Genomic DNA, 10,133 nt, shown 5'->3' on the forward strand with positions numbered 1-10,133 from the left:
CAGGCCTTGTCTGTGCGATTTCCCCAGTCCCAGCTCTCACTTCTGGTCCTCTTTCTGAAGTAAACGGCCGTTCAGCCAGTCATTGGCCCTAACAAACAGACAAGGCCTGAGGACACCGGGGAACATGATCAGGTAAGTAACAGCTTTATTATGTTATACGCACAATCATCAGCCAATGATTTTTACACTTGCCAAAAGACAATGATCATTTGATTACTGTTGTCTCTATATACACAGAGCGATATCGGCCGGATTCGGACAATTTTCGCTCCGTGTATTATGGCCCTTCACTAGTTGTGTAAACACAAAAACTATTTATATGCATTGTTTTAAAAAATAAAATAAAAAATCACTCTATCAGGACCAAATATTACCTCCTTACCGTAATTGAAGAAAACTTTACTATATATAGGCCAATATTACCTCCATAGAGTGACCGCCACATAATGACACTATATACACGCCAATATTAGCACCACACCATGACTGCCACATAATGATTCTATATACACTATAAACAGACCAATATTACTGCCATAGAGTGACCATCACATAATGACTCTATATACACTACATACAGACCAATATTACCGCTATAGAGTGACCGCCACATAATGACTCTATATACAGACCAGCACACACCATGACCACCACATAATGACTCCATATATACACCATATACAGACCAATATTACTGCCATAGAGTAACCGCCACATAATCACTCTATATACACTATATACAGACCAATATCATGTGGCGGTCACTCTATGGCGAATATAATGGTTTGTATATAGTGTATATATAGAGTCATTATGCATTATGTGGTGGTCAGTCTATGGCGATAATATTGGTCTGTATATAGTGTATATAGAGTCATTATGTGGCGGTCACTCTATGGCAGTAATATTGGTCTGCATATGGTGTATATATAGAGTCATTATGTGGAGGTCACACTATGGCAGTAATAACTCTATATACACACTACATACAGACCAATATTACCACCATAGACTGACCACTGTATAATGACACTATACACACTACAGTATATACAGACCAATATTACTGCCAAAGAATGATCACTGCATAATGAGTCTATATACACTATATACAGACCAATATTACCACCACCTTAATTTTTTCTCAATAAAATACACCATGTTACCTTACTGACATCATTATACACTATACATAGGAGCTGCAGCCAATCACCGATCTCACCTGCAGCAATTACATAGGACTGATGAGGCCAGAGAATGGTTGCAGCTCCTATATACAGTACATTCACTGCTACACTTCTGCTGGACAGTGGAGTCAGCAATGCTGATATGCACACACTATATAATATATATATATATATATATATATATATTATATATATAATATATATATATATATATATATATATATACACACACTCTATATACACATATATATATATATACACACACACACACACACTATATATACACACATATATACACACACTATATGTATATATATATATATATATATATATATATATATATATATATATATACACACACACACACTATATATATACACACATATACACACACACACTATATATATACACACACACACACATACACACATCCATGAAAACATTATACAAATCCAAACCATCCAGTCCACACACTATACACACGACATGTAACACACACTACATTCATCCATTATACACATAGCATTCATACACACACTGCATGTACAGTATACTTACCCCCTCTAACAGCATGCTGGATGTAGTTGTCCTTGTCCATGGCGGCAGCAGCAGGAGGCTGTGATCCTCACCCTGCAGCCCTCTCCTCTATCGTCCCGACTGCCATATCAGTCTCACCAGGAAGACGGAGGAAATCACATGGTGCAGAAGGGAGGGGGAAGCTACACACTCCGGACTCCTGCCCCAGTTACAGTGAGTGTTAGGTGCAGGACCGCACAGACAGCGTCCTGCAGCCTCTGTGTGACCCCTGATAGCAGCCATCAGCTGCAGCCAGGGATCACTGACAGAGGCTGCAGGACGCTGTCTGTGCGGTCCTGCACCTAACACTCACTGTAACTGGGGCACGGGGCCCCTGGAGGATGGGGGCCCTGGGCAATTGCCCTCTTTGCCCCCCCCTCACGCCGGCCCTGCCTGGCACTGTCAGAGCGGTGTTTGTCCCAGCGCTGTGCACTATGAAATTATAAATTACTATGACATGACAAGTATAGGATAGGATAGTACAGGGCAAATATAGGAAAGTTTAGGGAGGGAACCATATACGTCACTGCTGCACGTACTGTTCATGACACACGTACCACCATCCTATGGGGATAGCTGCAGCCAAACACCTCAACTGGTTGATTCCATATTTGCCACGTATGTACATTGGGTACCAGGGAAGGTTTATGTAAAGGTCCTGCCCTTGTCGGATGTAGACACAGCACTTAATTGTTGTTCTCTGTTATGAGCCATTATCACAGCTTGTAGTCTTTAGTCATCCAAATGCCTGAACCATTTGGCCCGTGTGCAGCTCTACAGTACATCTGGCAGTAGGGGACAACAGGGATGGCGGCAGGGGATGGGCCTTTTGATGCCTTGCCTGCACATTTACAAGTGACGGCCGCGGAGGGGAACATTGGGCTTAGTGGCAGGTGTAATATGGACTGACTGTGGTGAGCCCCGGGGTGATGTTGTGTCGGAGGATCGGCCGGTCACTTGCTAGGTGGTAGCGTGTGACGCCACTCTGGTGGTGGTTGGCCAAGATGCAGCCGGACCTTAAGATGTTAGCTTGTGATGCCAGTGCCAGTGGGGCACACAGATGTGTTGGCACACCTGCTTTTATATTAGGAGGCCAGTTACACCCTTTTCCCCTGTGGTCAGTGTCCTGTCGGGTTGCTACAGGGTCCCTTGGGATGATATCATGGTTGGCCGAAGTGGTGTAGTGACCCTCCTGGACTATCGGAACTGCCACTCACAGAAAGGGGAAGTGTCCCAAGGCTGTAGTGTACACTGTGTCGGTGTGGGGTGAAGAATCACAGAGTCTTGTTATCATAAATAAGCTTGGTTTACTTGAAAGATACTTGTGTGCAGCAAGTTGTACAGCTTTACTTTGACAACATCAGTTACACTTGATAGTTCGCTTGACAAAACACTTGATAAAATACTTGACAGTACAATAACCAGGTCTGTGACAGGAATGGAGTGAAGAGTACAATCATGCTCACTGAGTAGCGTGTTGAGAAATACAAGAACTAGAGTAGCAGAGAGGAGGATATCGTGCCAGTCTCAACCCATGTAGTACTGTCCTCTGCCAGGATGTTGGAGGATGAGGTAGAAGAATATTTAGAGGAAGAAAAGAATACTTGTGCCCATGTAATGACCTTTTAGTCTGCACACCACCTAATGCCCACTAGATTTGGGGGACCCGTCCTAGAGGGTGACACAAGGCCCAGACCTTGTTACCTGGGATGAGTGGAATGCTGAGGGTTCCTGCTGACAACCATGCTGCGAGATAGAGTTCATAGGCCTTAGCAACTTTGCTCTATCCAAATCAGTTTCTAGCTTACTGCTGTCTGTGGATACAGTCCTGCACTGTGATGTCTCCTTGTCCACAGCGTGTGTTGAGGTTGCCTCTGACTCATCCTCTCTAGAAAAGGGTTTAACACTGCATAGTGTTGTTTAGCGTTACTGAGGAAAAAACTGTTATCTGTGTCTTGTCTTCCTTCCTACCCATACTGGGTTCTGACTAAAACTGACCAGAGTAGGGGACCTGGCAGAGAGCCAGGGCCCAGAGAGGACCACTGTAGAGAGCTGTCTAGCTTGCGTCCTTCCTCTACAATGTCCAGCGCAAAAGACTCGTGCTGTGACTTCCTCAGCGTATCTAAAGTGCGCTGTGAGTGGGTGAAGAGTGCAAATAGAAGAAGTAAAGAGAGAGGTTATAGGAGAGAAGAACAGATTCTTATAGGTTCGCAGGTCCATGTGACATACAAATAAACAATAACCCTTTAAACTGTGCAGCATCTAAACACACATATCTAATACAACGACATCTAGTGGCGAAACTTTATCACTACCTTCATCACCACAAGCAGTAACACCTGTGGTAGGACACCACACTGACCATGGGTTTAAAGCGAATCTGTGGGTTCCCCCGCCCCCGAAAACCGCTGGTCCTGTTTTGTTGTCGCCACCCTTCCATGTGCATTCCCATGTGGTCCAAATAGCTCCTGTGACGGCCATTTCATAAAAAATTATCTTTCAAACCGGAGGAGCGGTGTCAATGAGGCATCCCTGCCCTAGGCCTACAGCGCCCTGACATCCTTCAGCCAACCACAAATTCACTGAACTATCTGGGAATTAAATCCAGTTTTCATATATTGGACTTAATCCCTGGAGAGAACGACAAGGATATAGAGATCAGTAATACAGTGTACAGGTCCAGCACTATAACTGATACTCAGCATGACCCCGGGGTATAGAGATTATTAGTACTTAACATCTAAGGGTGTGTTCACACAGTCAGGTTTTAAATTGCAATTATTGAAGCCAAAGCCAGGAACAGACTATAAAGAGAGAACAGGTCGAGAAGAAAAGACATAGGGGGAGATTTATCAAACCATTGTAAAGTAGAATTGTTTAAGTTGCCCCAAGCAACCAATCAGATTCCACTTTTCATTCCTCACAGACTCTTTGGAAAATGAAAGGTGGAATCTGATTGGTTGCTAGGGGCAACTGAGCCAGTTTCACTTTACACCATGGTTGTTAAATCTCCCCCTAAGATTTCTTCTTTTTTCAAATCCATTCCTGGCATGGTTTTCATTAATACACCATAGTCTTTTTTTCCAGTAGTAATAATATATAAATGAATTTTCTGTTATCTTCTGATCCATATCATGTAATCTTGATTAAGAAAAATAAACAATTTATATAGTTTCCATTCACTAGACTGACAATTTTTACAATTTTTAAATCATTTTCTGCCCTCTAGTGGTGATTAATGAGTATAGCATCCATTGCAATATACCGTATGTATAGTTTTTATTTTTATGATCAATATGTGAAGGACCTACCTGGTTATGCAATTATGGTCTATTTTATATCCAATAAATATTCTTTAAATAATAAATCACTCTACTTTTTTGCTCTTTTAAAGCTAAGTCACCTTCAGTATTCCTGCAGTGTAATTGGTGTCACCCCAGCTCATCCGCATCAGTACAGTTCATTACTGCAGTTGCTGTAATGTGTACACAGGAGGTCAGTCTGTCCTGCCCCATATTGAAGTACAAGAATATGTCATCATCTATCAGATTCATCCTGGAACTCCCCTAACCACCCACTGAGATGATATAGTAGGTGGGTCCATACACTAAGATGATATAGTAGGTGAGTCCATACACTGAGATAATATAGTAGGTGAGTCCATACACTGAGATGATATAGTAGGTGAGTCCATACACTGAGATGATATAGTAGGTGAGTCCATAAACTGAGATGATATAGTAGGTGAGTCCATACCAGTGGCGGATTAAATGTGGCGGATTGAGACCCCAATGGTACACAGGCTCTGCACACTATAGAAGTGATTACAGTGCAGTTACTAATGACTCACAGGTGTCGTCTTCTTAAATTGCCGTTGCTCACTTTTTGCTTTCATCTCCATCTGGCGCAGCATCATGAAGACTTCTCTGTGCAGGGGGAGAAGCTGGGGGGTGCAGGGGGAGAGGCTGGGGGGTGCAGGGGGAGAGGCTGGGGGGTGCAGGGTAGCAAGGGGAGCAGCAGGGGGGCAGGGGAGAAGCTGGGGGGCAGGGGAAGTAGGGTGGCAGGGGGAGAAGCTGGGGGTGCAGGGGGAGGGGCTGGATGGCAGGGGGAGCAGCAGGGGGAGACGCTGGGGGGCAGGGGGAGGGGCTGGATAGCAGGGGGAGCATCAGGGGAGAAGCTGGGGGTGCAGGGGGAGACGCTGGAGGGCAGGGGAGAAGCTGGGGGGCAGGGGGAGAAGCTGGGGGGTGCAGGGGGAGAGGCTGGGGGGTGCAGGGGGAGAGGCTGGGGAGTGCAGGGTAGCAAGGGGAGCAGCAGGGGGTCAGGGGTGAAGCTGGGGGGTCAGGGGTGAAGCTGGGGGGCAGGGGGAGCAGCAGGGGAGAAGCTGGGGGGCAGAGGAAGTAGGGTGGCAGGGGGAGAAGCTGGAGGGCAGGGGAAGTAGGGGGGTAGGGGAGAAGCTGGGGGTGCAGAGTGAGAAGCTGGGGGTGCAGGGGGAGAGGCTGGGGGTGCAGGGGGAGACGCTGGAGGGCAGGGGAAGTAGGGGAGAAGCTGGGGGTGCAGGGGGAGAGGCTGGGGGTGCAGGGGGAGACGCTGGAGGGCAGGGGAAGTAGGGGGGTAGGGGAGAAGCTGGGGGTGCAGGGGGAGACGCTGGAGGGCAGGGGAAGTAGGGTGGCAGGTGGAGAAGCTGGGGGTCAGGGGGAGAGACTGGGGGCAGGGGGAGCAGCAGGGGAGAAGCTTGGGGGCATGGGAGAAACAGGGGGAGAGGCTGGGGGGCGGTGGGGGAGACTGAGCGGACGAGGGCAGCCGGAGGGCAGGGGGAGCAGAGGCAGGCTGGGCAAGCCCGCTGGGGCGCAGCTTCGGGGCCGGCGTGAGCTTCCAGCAGAGAGAGCCTGTATCCCAGGTCGGAAGCTCACAGCTGCAGCCCCGCGGTCCCGAACTTCTCTCGGCGGCGGCGCGCACATGTGACGTCATCGCCGAGCACTAGAGTTCGGGCATCACGGGGCTGCAGCTGTGAGCTTCCGACCTGGGATACAGGCTCTCTCTGCTGGAAGCTCACGCCGGCCCCTCAGCTGAAGATAATCGCCCGGACTCCAGAGGCAGGAGAGAGGCTGGGCGGGAGCTGGGCGCCGCTGCGGCCGGCCGCGGCGTACGCATGCAATGACGTCATCCCGCACTTGTTCATTGGATGCGTGCGCCGCGGCGGTACCTGGGAGCTGGCAATGCGAGCAGGCCGCGGATGACTATTAGAGGCCGCGGCTGCTGTTTTTTGAGCGCTGGCGAGCCACGGGGCGGGTGGAAGATACTTTCGGGGCTAGGCATGAATATTCGGGGCTTATGCGGGCGGGCGGTATGGGCCCCCCCGGAGCCTCGGGCCCCGGGCGGCCGCCCAAACCGCCCATATTATAATCCGCCACTGGTCCATACACTGAGATGATATAGTAGGTGAGTCCATACACTGAGATGATATAGTAGGTGAGTCCATACACTGAGATGATATAGTAGGTGAGTCCATACACTGAGATGATATAGTAGGTGGGTCCATACACTGAGATGATATAGTAGGTGGGTCCATACACTGAGATGATATAGTAGGTGAGTCCATACACTGAGATGATATAGTAGGTGAGTCCATACACTGAGATGATATAGTAGGTAAGTCCATACACTGAGATGATATAGTAGGTGAGTCCATACACTGAGATGATATAGTAGGTGAGTCCATACACTGAGATGATATAGTAGGTGAGTCCATACACTGAGATGATATAATAGGTGGGTCCATACACTGAGATGATATAGTAGGTGAGTCCATACACTGAGATGATATAGTAGGTGGGTCCATACACTGAGATGATATAGTAGGTGAGTCCATACACTGAGATGATATAGTAGGTGAGTCCATACACTGAGATGATATAGTAGGTGAGTCCATACACTGAGATGATATAGTAGGTGGGTCCATACACGGAGATGATATAGTAGGTGGGTCCATACACTGAGATGATATAGTAGGTGAGTCCATACACTGAGATGATATAGTAGGTGAGTCCATACACTGAGATGATATAGTAGGTGGGTCCATACACGGAGATGATATAGTAGGTGAGTCCATACACTGAGATGATATAGTAGGTGAGTCCATACACGGAGATGATATAGTAGGTGAGTCCATACACTGAGATGATATAGTAGGTGAGTCCATACACTGAGATGATATAGTAGGTGAGTCCATACACTGAGATGATATAGTAGGTGAGTCCATACACTGAGATGATATAGTAGGTGGGTCCATACACTGAGATGATATAGTAGGTGAGTCCATACACTGAGATGATATAGTAGGTGAGTCCATACACTGAGATGATATAGTAGGTGGGTCCATACACTAAGATGATATAGTAGGTGAGTGGTGAGTCCATACACTGAGATGATATAGTACAGGGGTCCTCAACTGGCGGACCGCGGTCCGAACCCGGACCGCGGAGGCCAGCTGTCCGGACCCCTGGTCAGACCTCCTAACCGCCCCGGATCCGGTCCGTCCCGCTCCCCACCGCACTGCCTCCCGCCCCATAAGCGTACTGTCCTTAGATGTCAGTACGCCTGTGGGGCTGGGGGCAGTGTCGGTCCGGCCCCCGGCTGATACGCGCTCTGTAGGGATGTCCCGGGGATTCCCCAGCAGAGCGCGCACCACAGTCCTCAGTTAACGCTGCCGGCCTGTCCTTCCCGGAAGTGCAGGCCGGCGGCGTACGCTGAGGTCACTGATGCGCGCTCTGCTGGGGAATCCCCGGGACATCCCTACAGAGCGCGTATCAGCCGGGGGCCGGACCGACGGGAAGAGAAGAAGACAGCCGCAGCGGGGAACGAGGTGCTAGGTGAGTTGTTTTTGTTATTTTTTTTTTCTGTCTGGGGGGCATCTACAAGGGGAGAGCGCACAGGTGGACTATATACTACAGGGGGGACCTCACAGGGGGCTATATACTACTGAGGGGGCTATATACTACTGGGGGGAGCGCACAGGGGGCTATATACTACAGGGGGGACCTCACAGGGGGCTATATACTACTGAGGGGGCTATATACTACTGGGGGGAGCGCACAGGGGGCTATATACTACAGGGGGACCTCACAGGGGGCTATATACTACTGAGAGGGCTATATACTACTGGGGGGAGCGCACAGGTGGACTATATACTACAGGGGGGACCTCACAGGGGGCTATATACTACTGAGGGGGCTATATACTACTGGGGGGAGCGCACAGGGGGCTATATACTACCGAGGGGACCTCACAGGGGGCTATATACTACTGAGGGGGCTATATACTACTGGGGGGAGTCCACAGGGGGTTATATACTACAGGGGGGACCTCACAGGGGCTATATACTACAGGGGGAAAGCACAAGGGGGGCTATATACTACTGGGGGGGACCTCACAGGGGGCTATATACTACTGGGGGGAGCGCACAGGGGGCTATATACTACAGGGGGGACCTCACAGGGGGCTATATACTACTGAGGGGGCTATATACTACTGGGGGGAGCGCACAGGGGGCTATATACTACAGGGGGGACCTCACAGGGGGCTATATACTACTGGGGGGAGCGCACGGGGCTATATACTACAGGGGGGACCTCACAGGGGGCTATATACTACTGAGGGGGGCTATATACTACTGGGGGGAGCACACAGGGGGCTATATACTACAGGGGGGACCTCACAGGGGGCTATATACTACTGAGGGGGCTATATACTACTGGGGGGGAGCGCACAGGGGGTTATATACTACAGGGGGAAAGCACAAGGGGGGCTATATACTACTGGGGGGGACCTCACAGGGGGCTATATACTACTGGGGGAAGAGCACAGGGGCGCTATATACTACTGGGGGGAGCTCACAGGGGGCTATATACTACAGGGGGACAGCGCACGGGGGGGGGCTATATGCTACAGGGGGAGCTCACAGGGGGCTATATACTACAGGGGGGAGCTCACAGGGGGGCTATATACTACTTAGGGGGGAGCTCACGGGGGCTATATACTACTGGGGGGAGCTCACAGGGGGCTATATACTACAGGGGGAGAGCACAGGGGGGCTATATACTACGGGGGGAGCTCACAGGGGGCTATATACTACTGGGGGACAGCGCACAGGGGGCTATATACTACAGAGGGAGAGCGCACGGGGAGGCTATATACTACTGGGGGGAGCTCACAGGGGGCTATATACTACAGGGGGGAGAGCGCACAGGGGGGGCTATACACTACTGGGGGAGCAACAGGGGGGCTATATACTACCAGGGCAGTCACCCCCTTTGTACCTAATATCAAAGGCCTGGTGAGAGAGAAAAAAATGCCAGTTTTCCCGCTAATAAG

This window comes from Dendropsophus ebraccatus, chromosome 3 (genome assembly GCF_027789765.1).
Source record: "Dendropsophus ebraccatus isolate aDenEbr1 chromosome 3, aDenEbr1.pat, whole genome shotgun sequence".
Lineage (NCBI taxonomy): Eukaryota > Metazoa > Chordata > Amphibia > Anura > Hylidae > Dendropsophus > Dendropsophus ebraccatus.